The 17,342-nt window shown below is 55.4% G+C and overlaps 1 protein-coding gene across 1 annotated transcript in view; it reads left to right on the plus strand.

Annotated features, from left to right (window-relative positions):
• The window catches only part of LOC140405576 (uncharacterized), a 112,289-nt gene that overhangs the window by 83,666 nt on the left and 11,281 nt on the right, over positions 1 to 17,342 (plus strand). The window lies entirely within an intron of this gene.

The following is a 17,342-nucleotide window of genomic DNA, read 5'->3' on the forward strand; positions in this document are numbered from 1 at the left end:
CCCACGCACTGACCCGCCTACACACCCACACACTGACACACCTACACATAGACCCGCATACACACCCACACACTGACACACCTACACACACTGACACTCACACACAGACCCGCCTACACACCCACACACTGACACACCCACACACACACACTGACCCGCATACACACCCACACTGACACACCCACACACTGACACACCTACACACACACTGACCCGCATACACACCCACACACTGACACACCTACACATACCCTGACCCACATACACACCCACACACTGACACACCCACACACACACACAGACCCGCATACACACCCACACACTGACACACCCACACACACTGACCCGCGTACACACCCACACACTGACACACCCACACACACACTCTGACCTACATACACACCCACACACTGACACACACACACACACACACACTCTGACCCACATACACACCCACACACTGACACATCTACACACACACACACTGACCCGCATACACACCCACACACTGACACACCTGCACACAGACCCGCATACACACCCACACACTGACACACCTACACACTGACCCGCATACACACCCACACACTGACACACCTGCACACACTGACCCGCATACACACCCACACACTGACACACCTACACTGACCCGCCTACAGACCCACACACTGACCCGCATACACACCCACACACTGACACACCTACACACTGACCCGCCTACAGACCCACACACTGACCCGCATACACACCCACACATTGACACACCTACACACTGACCCGCCTACACACCCACACACTGACCCGCCTACACACCCACACAGACACACCCACACACTGACCCGCCTACACACCCACACAGACACACCCACACACACTGACCCGCCTACACACCCACACAGACACACCCACGCACTGACCCGCCTACACACCCACACACTGACACACCTACACATAGACCCGCATACACACCCACACACTGACACACCTACACACACTGACACTCACACACACAGACCCGCCTACACACCCACACACTGACACACCCACACACACACACTGACCCGCATACACACCCACACTAACACACCCACACACTGACACACCTACACACACACACTGACCCGCATACACACCCACACACTGACACACCTACACATACCCTGACCCACATACACACCCACACACTGACACACCCACACACACACACAGACCCGCCTACACACCCACACACTGACACACCCACACACACTGACCCGCGTACACACCCACACTGACACACCCACACACTGACACACCTACACACACACACTGACCCGCATACACACCCACACACTGACACACCTACACATACCCTGACCCACATACACACCCACACACTGACACACCCACACACACAGACCCGCATACACACCCACACACTGACACACCCACACACACTGACCCGCGTACACACCCACACACACACTCTGACCTACATACACACCCACACACTGACACACACACACACACACACACTCTGACCCACATACACACCCACACACTGACACATCTACACACACACACACAGACCCGCATACACACCCACACACTGACACAACCACACACTGACACACCCACACACTGACACACCTACACAGACACACACTGACCCGCATACACACCCACACACTGATACACCCACACACTGACACACACAGTGACCCGCATACACACCCACACACTGACACACCTACACAAACACACAGACCCGCATACACACCCACACACTGACACACCTACACACACACACTGACCCGCATACACACCCACACACTGACCCGCATACACACCCACACACTGACACACCCACACACTGACACACCTACACACTGACACAGACACTGACCCGCATACACACCCACACACTGACACAACTACACACACACACACTGACCCGCATACACACCCACACACTGACACACACACACTGACACAGACCCGCATACACACCCACACACTGACACAACTACACACATACACTGACCCGCATACACACCCACATACTGACACACCCACACTGACACACACACACACTGACCCGCATACACCCACACACTGACACACCCACACTGACACAACCACACACTGACACACCCACACACTGACACACCTACCCACACACACTGACCCGCATACACACCCACACACTGACACACCCACCCACACACTGACACAAACTGACCCGCATACACACCCACACACTGACACATTTACACACCCACACACTGACACACACACACTGACACACACAGACCCACATACGCACCGACACACACTGACCCGCATACACACCCAGACACTGACACACCCACTGACCCGCATACACACCCACAAACTGACACACCCACACACACTGACCCGCATACACACCCACACACCGCCACACCTACACACACACACACACACACCCGCATACACACCCACACACTGACACATCCACACACACACACTGACCCACATACACACCCACACACTGACACACCCACACACACACACAGACCCGCATACACACCCACACTGACACACACTGACACGCATACACACCCACACACTGACACACACACACACACTGACCCGCCCACACACACACACACACACACACTGACCCACATACACACTGACCCGCATACACACTGACCCGCATACACACCCACAAAGACACACCTACACACACACACACAGACCCGCCTACACACCCACACACTGACACAACCACACACTGACCCGCATACACACCCACAGACTGACACACACTGACCCGCATACACACCCACACAAACACACTGACCCGCCTACACACCCACACACTGACACACCTACACACACACACACAGACCCGCATACACACCCACACACTGACCCGCATACACACTGACACACCCACACACTGGCACACACACACTGACACACACTGACCCGCATACACACCCACACACTGACACACCCACACACAGACCCGCATACACACAGACCCGCATACACACAGACCCGCATACAGACCCACAAACTGACACACCCACACACTGACACACACACTGACCAGCATACACACCCACAAACTGACACACAGACCCGCATACACACCCACACACTGACACACCCACACACTGACCCGCATACACACCCACGCACTGACACACCCACACACTGACACACCCACACACTGACACGCCCACACACTGACACGCATACACACCCACACACTGACACACCCACACACTGACCCGCATAAACACCCACACACTGACACACCCACACACTGACCCGCATACACACCAGCACACTGACACACCCGCACACTGACACACCCGCACACTGACACACCCGCACACTGACACACCTACACACACACACACACTGACCCGCAGACACACCCACACACTGACACACCCACACTCTACCACACGCACACACACTGACCCGCATACACACCCACACACTGACACACCCACACACTGACACACCCACACACCCTGACCCGCATACACACCCACACACTGACACACCCACACACTGACACACCCACACACACAGACCCGCATACACACCCACACACTGACACACCCACACACACACTCTGACCCACATACACACCCACACACTGACACACCCACACACACACACACAGACCCGCATACACACCCACACTGACACACACTGACACGCATACACACCCACACACTGACACACACACACACACACAGACCCGCCCACACACACACTGACACACCCACACACTGACACACACACAGACACACACACTGACCCGCATACACACTGACCCGCATACACGCTGACCCGCATACACACCCACACACTGACACACTCACACACACTGACCCGCATACACACCCACAAAGACACACCTACACACACACACAGACCCGCCTACACACACACACTGACCCGCCTACACACCCACACACTGACACACCCACACACTGACACACCCACTAACCCGCATACACACCCACACACTGACCCGCATACACACCCACAGACTGACACACCCACACACTGACACACCCACTAACCCGCATACACAACCACACACTGACACACCTACACACACACACACAGACCCGCATACATACCCACACACTGAGCCGCATACACACTGACCCGCATACACACAGACCCGCATACACACCCACAAACTGACACACCCACACACTGACACACACACTGACCCGCATACACACCCACAAACTGACACACACAGACCCGCATACACACCCACACACTGACACACCCACACACTGACACATTTACACACCCACACACTGACACACCCACACACTGACACATTTACACACCCACACACTGACACACACTGACCCGCATACACACCCACACACTGACACACCTACACACACACACACAGACCCGCATACATACCCACACACTGAGCCGCATACACACTGACCCGCATACACACAGACCCGCATACACACCCACAAACTGACACACCCACACACTGACCCGCATACACACCCACAAACTGACACACACAGACCCGCATACACACCCACACACTGACACATTTACACACCCACACACTGACACACCCACACACTGACACATTTACACACCCACACACTGACACATTTACACACCCACACACTGACACACACTGACCCGCATACACACCCACACACTGACACTCCCACACACTGACACATTTACATACCCACACACTGACACACACTGACCCGCATACACACCCACACACTGACACACACTGACCCGCATACACACCCACACACTGACACACCCACACACTGACACATTTACACACCCACACACTGACACACCCACACACTGACACATTTACACACCCACACACTGACACACACTGACCCGCATACACACCCACACACTGACACTCCCACACACTGACACATTTACACACCCACACACTGACACACACACACTGACACACACAGACCCACATACACACCGACACACACTGACCCGCATACACACCCAGACACTGACACACCCACACACACTGACCCGCATACACACCCACACACCGCCACACCTACACACACACACACTCTGACCCACATACACACCCACACACACACTGACACACCCACACACACTGACACACCCACACACACACTGACACACCCACACACACACACTCTGACCCACATACACACCCACACACTGACACACTGACACACACACTGACACACACACTGACCCGCATACACACCCACACACTGACACACTACACCCACACACAGACCAGCCTACACACCCACACACTGACACACCCACACACTGACCCGCATACACACCCACACACTGACACACCCACACACACTGACCTGCATACACACCCACACTGACACACCCGCACACTGACACACCTACACACACACAGACCCGCCTACACACCCACACTGACACACACTGACCCGCAGACACACCCACACACTGACACACCCACACACTACCACACCCACTGACCCGCAGACACACCCACACACTGACACACCCACACACTGACACACCCGCTGACCCGCATACACACCCACACACTGACACACACACTGACACACCTACACACACACACAGACCCGCATACACACCCACACTGACACACCCACACACACACACTGACCCACATACACACCCACACACTGACACACCCACATACACACACAGACCCGCATACACACCCACACTGACACACACTGACACGCATACACACCCACACACTGACACACACACACAGACCCGCATACACACCCAAACACACACACACTGACACACCCACACACACACACACACACTGACCCACATACACACTGACCCGCATACACACTGACCCGCATACACACCCACACACTGACACACTCACACACACTGACCCGCATACACACCCACAAAGACACACCTACACACACACACACAGACCCGCCTACACACCCACACACTGACACACCCACACACTGACCCGCACTGACCCGCATACACACCCACACAGACACACTGACCCGCCTACACACCCACACACTGACACACCTACACACACCCGCATACACACCCACACACTGACACCCACACACTGACACACACACGCTGACACACACTGACCCGCATACACACCCACACACTGACACACACTGACCCGCATACACACCCACACACTGACACACCCACACACTGACCCGCATACACACTGACCAGCATACACACCCACAAACTGACACACACAGACCCGCATACACACCCACACACTGACACACCCACACAGACCCGCATACACACCCACACACTGACACTCCAACACACTGACACACCCACACACTGACCCGCATACACACCCGCACACTGACACACCTACACACACACACAGACCCGCCTACACACCCGCACACACTGACCCGCATACACACCCACACACTGACACACCCACACTCTAGCACACCCACACACACTGACCCGCATACACACCCACACACTGACACACCCACACACTGACACACCCACACACTGACCCGCATCCACACCCACACACTGACACACCCGCACACTGACACACCCGCACACTGACACGCATACACACCCACACACTGACACACCCACACACTGACACACCCACACACTGACACACCCACACACACAGACCCGCATACACACCCCCACACTGACACACCCACACACACACTCTGACCCACATACACACCCACACACTGACACACCCACACACACAGACCCGCATACACACCCACACTGACACACACTGACACGCATACACACCCACACACTGACACACACACACACACTGACCCGCCCACACACACACACACACACACACTGACACACCCACACACTGACACACACACACACACACACACACTGACCCGCCTACACACCCAAACGCTGACACACCCACACACTGACACACTGACACACCCACTAACCCGCATACACACCCACACACTGACCCGCATACACACCCAGAGACTGACACACCCATACACACCCACACACTGACACACACTGACCCGCATACACACCCACACAGGCACACTGACCCGCCTACACACCCACACACTGACACACACTGACCCGCCTACACACCCACACACTGACACACCTACACACACACAGACGCGCATACACACCCACACACTGACCCGCATACACACCCACACACTGACTGAAACACACTGACCCGCATACACACCCACACACTGACACACCTACACACCCACACACTGACCCTCATAGACACTGACCCGCATACACAGACCCGCATACACACCCACAAACTGACACACCCACACACTGACACACACACTGACCCGCATACACACCCACAAACTGACACACACAAACCCGCATACACACCCACACACTGACACACCCACACACTGACACACACTGACCCGCATACACACCCACACACTGACACTCCCACACACTGACACACCCACACACTGACACACCCACACACTGACACACCCACACACTGACACACCCACACACTGACCCGCATACACACCCACACACTGACACACACACACACTGACCCGCATACACACCCACACACTGACACACACTGACCCGCATACACACCCACACACTGACACACCCACACACTGACACACACTGACCCGCATACACACCCACACACTGACACACCCACACTGACCCGTATAAACACCAACACACTGACACCCCCACACACTGACACCCCCACACACTGACCCGCATACACACCCACACACTGACACACACCCACACACTGACACACCCACACACACTGACACAGGCACACCTACACACACACAGGCACACCTACACACACACAGGCACACCTACACACACACACACTGACACACCCACACACACACTCTGACGCGCGTACACACCCACACTGACACACCCACACACACACACACACACACCCGCCTACACACCCACACACTGACACACCTACACACAGACCCGCCTACACACCCACACGCTGACACCCCCACACACTGACCCGCAAACACACCCACACACTGAGACACCCACACACTGAGACACCCACACACTGAGACACCCACACACTGAGACACCCACACACACACTGACACAGCCACACACTGACACACCCACCGACCCGCATACACACCCACACACTGACCCGCATACACACACCCACACACTGACACACACACCCACACACAGACCCGCATACACACCCACACACTGGCACACCCACACACACCGACCCGCATACACACCCACACACTGACCTGCATACAAACCCACACACTGACACACACACCCACACACAGACACACCTACACCAACACACACACACACACAGACCCGCATACACACCCACACACTGACACACGCACACACTGACCCGCATACACACCCACACAGACCCGCATACACACCCACACACTGACACACTCACACACTGACACACCTACACACACACACCGGCATACACACCCACCCACCGACACACCTACACACACACACTGACCCGCATACACACCCACACTGACCCGCATACACACCCACAGACACACACCCACACACTGACCCGCATACACACCCACACACTGACACACCTACACACACACACACACACTGACACACACACACTGACACACACACACTGACACACCCACACACTGACCCGCCTACACACCCACACACTGACACACCCACACACTGACACACCTACACACACTCACTGACCCGCATACACACCCACACACTGACCCGCGTACACACCTACACACTGACACACCTACACACACACACACTGACCCGCATACACACCCACACACTGACACACCTATACATACACTGACACACCTACACACACTGACACACACTGACCCGCATACACACCCACACACTGACACACCCACACACTGACACACACTGACCCGCATACACACCCACACACTGACACACCTACACACACACTGATCCGCATACACACCCACACACTGACACACCTACACACACACTGACACACCTACACACACTGACACACACTGACCCGCATACACACCCACACACACACACTGACCCGCATACACACACACACGCATACACACCCTCACACTGACACACCTACACACTGACACACACTGACCCGCATACACACCCACACACTGACACACACACACAGACGCTGACACACACTGACCCACATACACACCCACACACTGACACACCCACACACTGACCCGCATACAAACCCACACACTGACACACCCACACACTGACACACCTACACACACACAGACCCGCATACACACCCACACACTGACCCGCATACACACACCCACACACTGACACACACACCCACACACAGACCCGCATACACACCCACACACTGGCACACCCACACACACCGACCCGCATACACACCCACACACTGACCTGCATACAAACCCACACACTGACACACACACCCACCCACAGACACACCTACACCAACACACACACACACACAGACCCGCATACACACCCACACACTGACACACGCACACACTGACCCGCATACACACCCACACAGACCCGCATACACACCCACACACTGACACACTCACACACTGACACACCTACACACAGACACACCGGCATACACACCCACCCACCGACACACCTACACACACACTGACCCACATACACACCCACAGACTGACACACACTGACCCGCATACACACCCACACACTGACACACACTGACCCGCATACACACCCACAGACACACACCCACACACTGACCCGCATACACACCCACACACTGACACACCTACACACACACACACACACTGACACACACACACTGACACACCCACACACTGACACACCCACACACTGACCCGCCTACACACCCACACACTGACACACCCACACACTGACACACCTACACACACTCACTGACCCGCATACACACCCACGCACTGACCCGCGTACACACCTACACACTGACACACCTACACACACACACACTGACCCGCATACACACCCACACACTGACACACCTATACACACACTGACACACCTACACACACTGACACACACTGATCCGCATACACACCCACACACTGACACACCTACACACACACTGACACACCTACACACACTGACACACACTGACCCGCATACACACCCACACACACACACTGACCCGCATACACACACACACGCATACACACCCTCACACTGACACACCTACACACTGACACACACTGACCCGCATACACACCCACACACTGACACACACACACACACACGCTGACACACACTGACCCACATACACACCCACACACTGACACACCCACACACTGACCCGCATACACACCCACACACTGACACACCCACACACTGACACACCTACACACACACAGACCCGCATACACACCCACACACTGACACACACTGACCCGCATACACACACACACACACACACACACACACACACTGACCCGCATACACACCTACACACACACACACACACACTGACCCGCATACACACCTACACACACACACAGTGAGCCACATACACACCTACACACACACTGACCCACATACACACCTACACACACACACACACACAAACAGACCCGCATACACACCCACACACAGACACACCTACACACACACAAACCCGCATACACACCCACACACTGACACACCCACACTGACACACCCACACACTGACCCGCATACACACCCACACACTGACACACCCCACACACACACTGACAAACCCACACACACACTGACCCGCATACACACACGCACACTGACACACCCACACACAGACACACCTACACACTGACCCGCATACACACCCACACTGACCCGCATACACACCCACTCACTGACACTCCCACACACTGACACACCCACACACTGACCCGTCTACACACCCACACACTGACACACACACTGACCCGCATACACACCCACACACTGACACCCACACACACTGACACACACCCTGACCCGCATACACACCCACACACTGATCCGCATACACACCCACACACTGACACACCCACACACACACTGACCCGCATACACACCCACACACTGACACACACACACACTGACCCGCATACACACACACACTGACACACCTACACACTGACCCGCATACACACCCACACACTGACGCGCATACACACCCACACACTGACCCGCATACACACCCACACACTGACCCACACTGACCCGCATACACACCCACACACTGACACACCCACACACTGACACACACACACTGACCCACAAACACAACCACACACTGACACACCCACACACACACACTGACCCGCATACACACACACACACTGACACACCTACACACTGACCCGCCTACACACCCACACACTCACCCGCATACACACCCACACACTGACCTGCATACACACCCACACTGACACACACTGACCCGCATACACACCCACACACTGACACACCCACACACTGACCCGCATACACACCCACACACTGACACACCCACACACACACTGACCCGCATACACACCCACACACTGACACACCTACACATACACTGACCCACATACACACCCACACACTGACACACCCACACACTGACGCGCATACACACCCACACACTGACACACCCACACACTGACACACCCACACACACTGACCCGCATACACACCCACACACTGACACACCCACACACACTGACCCGCATACTCACCCACATACTGACACGCCCGCACACTGACACACCTACACACACACTGACACACACTGACCCGCATACACACCCACACACTGACACATTTACACACCCACACACTGACACACCAACACTGTCCCGCATACACACCCACACACTGACACACACACACACACACACACTGACCCGCATACACACCCACACACTGACACACCCACACACTGACACACCCACACACACTGACCCGCATACACACCCACACACTGACACACCCACACACACTGACCCGCATACTCACCCACACACTGACACACCCGCACACTGACACACCTACACACACACTGACACACACTGACCCGCATACACACCCACACACTGACACACCCACACACTGACACACCCACACACACTGACCCGCATACACACCCAACACTGACACACCCACACTGACCCGCATACACACCCACACACTGACACACCCACACACTGACACACCCACACACTGACACACCCACACACTGACACACCCACACACCCACACACTGACACACACTGACCCGCATACACACCCACACACTGACACACCCGCACACTGACACTCCTACACACACACACTGACCCGCATACACACCCACACACTGACACACCCACACACTGACACACCCACACACACTGACCCGCATACACACCCACACACTGACACACCTACACACACACAGACCTGCCTACACACCCACACACTGACACACCCACACACACTGACCCACTGACACACCCACACACTGACACACCCACACACTGACACACACCCACACACTGACACACACCCACACACTGACACACACCCACACACTGACCCACTGACACACCCACACACTGACACACCGACACACACTGACACACCCACACACACTGACACACCCACACACACACACAGACCCGCATACACACACACACACTGACACACCTACACACAGACACACACACACACACTGACCCGCCTACACACACACACTGACACACCCACACACACACTGACCTGCATACACACCCACACACTGACACACCCACACACTGACACACCCACACACTGACACACCCACACACCGACACACTGACCCGCATACACACCCACACACTGACACACCCACACACCGACACACACACTCACACTGACACACACACACTGACACAAATACACTGACACACAGACCCGCATACACACCCACACACTGACACACCCACACACTGACACACCCACACACACACACTGACAAACCCACACACACACACTGACAAACCCACACACACACACAGGCACACCTGCACACCCACACACTGACACACCCACACACTGACCCGCATACACACCCTGACACACTGACCAGCATACACACCCACACACTGACACACCCACACACCCACACACCCACACCCTGACACACCCACACCCTGACACACCCACACCCTGACACACCCACACGCTGACACACCCACACGCTGACACACACCCACACGCTGACACACCTACACACACACACACACAGACCCACATACACACACACAGACTGACACCCACCCACACACTGACACACCCACACACTGACCCGCATACACACCCACACACTGACACACCTACACACACACTGATCCGCATACACACCCACACACTGACACACCTACATACACACTGACACACCTACACACACTGACACACACTGACCCGCATACACACCCACACACACACACTGACCCGCATACACACACACACGCATACACACCCTCACACTGACACACCTACACACTGACACACACTGACCCGCATACACACCCACACACTGACACACACACACACACGCTGACACACACTGACCCACATACACACCCACACACTGACACACCCACACACTGACCCGCATACAAACCCACACACTGACACACCCACACACTGACACACCTACACACACACAGACCCGCATACACACCCACACACTGACCCGCATACACACACCCACACACTGACACACACACCCACACACAGACCCGCATACACACCCACACACTGGCACACCCACACACACCGACCCGCATACACACCCACACACTGACCTGCATACAAACCCACACACTGACACACACACCCACCCACAGACACACCTACACCAACACACACACACACACAGACCCGCATACACACCCACACACTGACACACGCACACACTGACCCGCATACACACCCACACAGACCCGCATACACACCCACACACTGACACACTCACACACTGACACACCTACACACAGACACACCGGCATACACACCCACCCACCGACACACCTACACACACACTGACCCACATACACACCCACAGACTGACACACACTGACCCGCATACACACCCACACACTGACACACACTGACCCGCATACACACCCACAGACACACACCCACACACTGACCCGCATACACACCCACACACTGACACACCTACACACACACACACACACACTGACACACACACACTGACACACCCACACACTGACACACCCACACACTGACCCGCCTACACACCCACACACTGACACACCCACACACTGACACACCTACACACACTCACTGACCCGCATACACACCCACGCACTGACCCGCGTACACACCTACACACTGACACACCTACACACACACACACTGACCCGCATACACACCCACACACTGACACACCTATACACACACTGACACACCTACACACACTGACACACACTGATCCGCATACACACCCACACACTGACACACCTACACACACACTGACACACCTACACACACTGACACACACTGACCCGCATACACACCCACACACACACACTGACCCGCATACACACACACACGCATACACACCCTCACACTGACACACCTACACACTGACACACACTGACCCGCATACACACCCACACACTGACACACACACACACACACGCTGACACACACTGACCCACATACACACCCACACACTGACACACCCACACACTGACCCGCATACACACCCACACACTGACACACCCACACACTGACACACCTACACACACACAGACCCGCATACACACCCACACACTGACACACACTGACCCGCATACACACACACACACACACACACACACACACACTGACCCGCATACACACCTACACACACACACACACACACTGACCCGCATACACACCTACACACACACACAGTGAGCCACATACACACCTACACACACACTGACCCACATACACACCTACACACACACACACACACAAACAGACCCGCATACACACCCACACACAGACACACCTACACACACACAAACCCGCATACACACCCACACACTGACACACCCACACTGACACACCCACACACTGACCCGCATACACACCCACACACTGACACACCCCACACACACACTGACAAACCCACACACACACTGACCCGCATACACACACGCACACTGACACACCCACACACAGACACACCTACACACTGACCCGCATACACACCCACACTGACCCGCATACACACCCACACACTGACACTCCCACACACTGACACACCCACACACTGACCCGTCTACACACCCACACACTGACACACACACTGACCCGCATACACACCCACACACTGACACCCACACACACTGACACACACCCTGACCCGCATACACACCCACACACTGATCCGCATACACACCCACACACTGACACACCCACACACACACTGACCCGCATACACACCCACACACTGACACACACACACACTGACCCGCATACACACACACACTGACACACCTACACACTGACCCGCATACACACCCACACACTGACGCGCATACACACCCACACACTGACCCGCATACACACCCACACACTGACCCACACTGACCCGCATACACACCCACACACTGACACACCCACACACTGACACACACACACTGACCCACAAACACAACCACACACTGACACACCCACACACACACACTGACCCGCATACACACACACACACTGACACACCTACACACTGACCCGCCTACACACCCACACACTCACCCGCATACACACCCACACACTGACCTGCATACACACCCACACTGACACACACTGACCCGCATACACACCCACACACTGACACACCCACACACTGACCCGCATACACACCCACACACTGACACACCCACACACACACTGACCCGCATACACACCCACACACTGACACACCTACACATACACTGACCCACATACACACCCACACACTGACACACCCACACACTGACCCGCATACACACCCACACACTGACACACCCACACACACTGACCCGCATACACACCCACACACTGACACACCCACACACACTGACCCGCATACTCACCCACATACTGACACGCCCGCACACTGACACACCTACACACACACTGACACACACTGACCCGCATACACACCCACACACTGACACATTTACACACCCACACACTGACACACCAACACTGTCCCGCATACACACCCACACACTGACACACACACACACACACACTGACCCGCATACACACCCACACACTGACACACCCACACACTGACACACCCACACACACTGACCCGCATACACACCCACACACTGACACACCCACACACACTGACCCGCATACTCACCCACACACTGACACACCCGCACACTGACACACCTACACACACACTGACACACACTGACCCGCATACACACCCACACACTGACACACCCACACACTGACACACCCACACACACTGACCCGCATACACACCCAACACTGACACACCCACACTGACCCGCATACACACCCAACACTGACACACCCACACACTGACACACCCACACACTGACACACCCACACACTGACACACCCACACACTGACACACCCACACACTGACACACCCACACACCCACACACTGACACACACTGACCCGCATACACACCCACACACTGACACACCCGCACACTGACACTCCTACACACACACACTGACCCGCATACACACCCACACACTGACACACCCACACACTGACACACCCACACACACTGACCCGCATACACACCCACACACTGACACACCTACACACACACAGACCTGCCTACACACCCACACACTGACACACCCACACACACTGACCCACTGACACACCCACACACTGACACACCCACACACTGACACACACCCACACACTGACACACACCCACACACTGACACACACCCACACACTGACCCACTGACACACCCACACACTGACACACCGACACACACTGACACACCCACACACACTGACACACCCACACACACACACAGACCCGCATACACACACACACACTGACACACCTACACACAGACACACACACACACACTGACCCGCCTACACACCCACACACACACACTGACACACCCACACACACACTGACCTGCATACACACCCACACACTGACACACCCACACACTGACACACCCACACACTGACACACCCACACACCGACACACTGACCCGCATACACACCCACACACTGACACACCCACACACCGACACACACACTCACACTGACA

The sequence above is a fragment of the Scyliorhinus torazame genome, unplaced genomic scaffold (assembly GCF_047496885.1).
Source record: "Scyliorhinus torazame isolate Kashiwa2021f unplaced genomic scaffold, sScyTor2.1 scaffold_85, whole genome shotgun sequence".
NCBI lineage: Eukaryota > Metazoa > Chordata > Chondrichthyes > Carcharhiniformes > Scyliorhinidae > Scyliorhinus > Scyliorhinus torazame.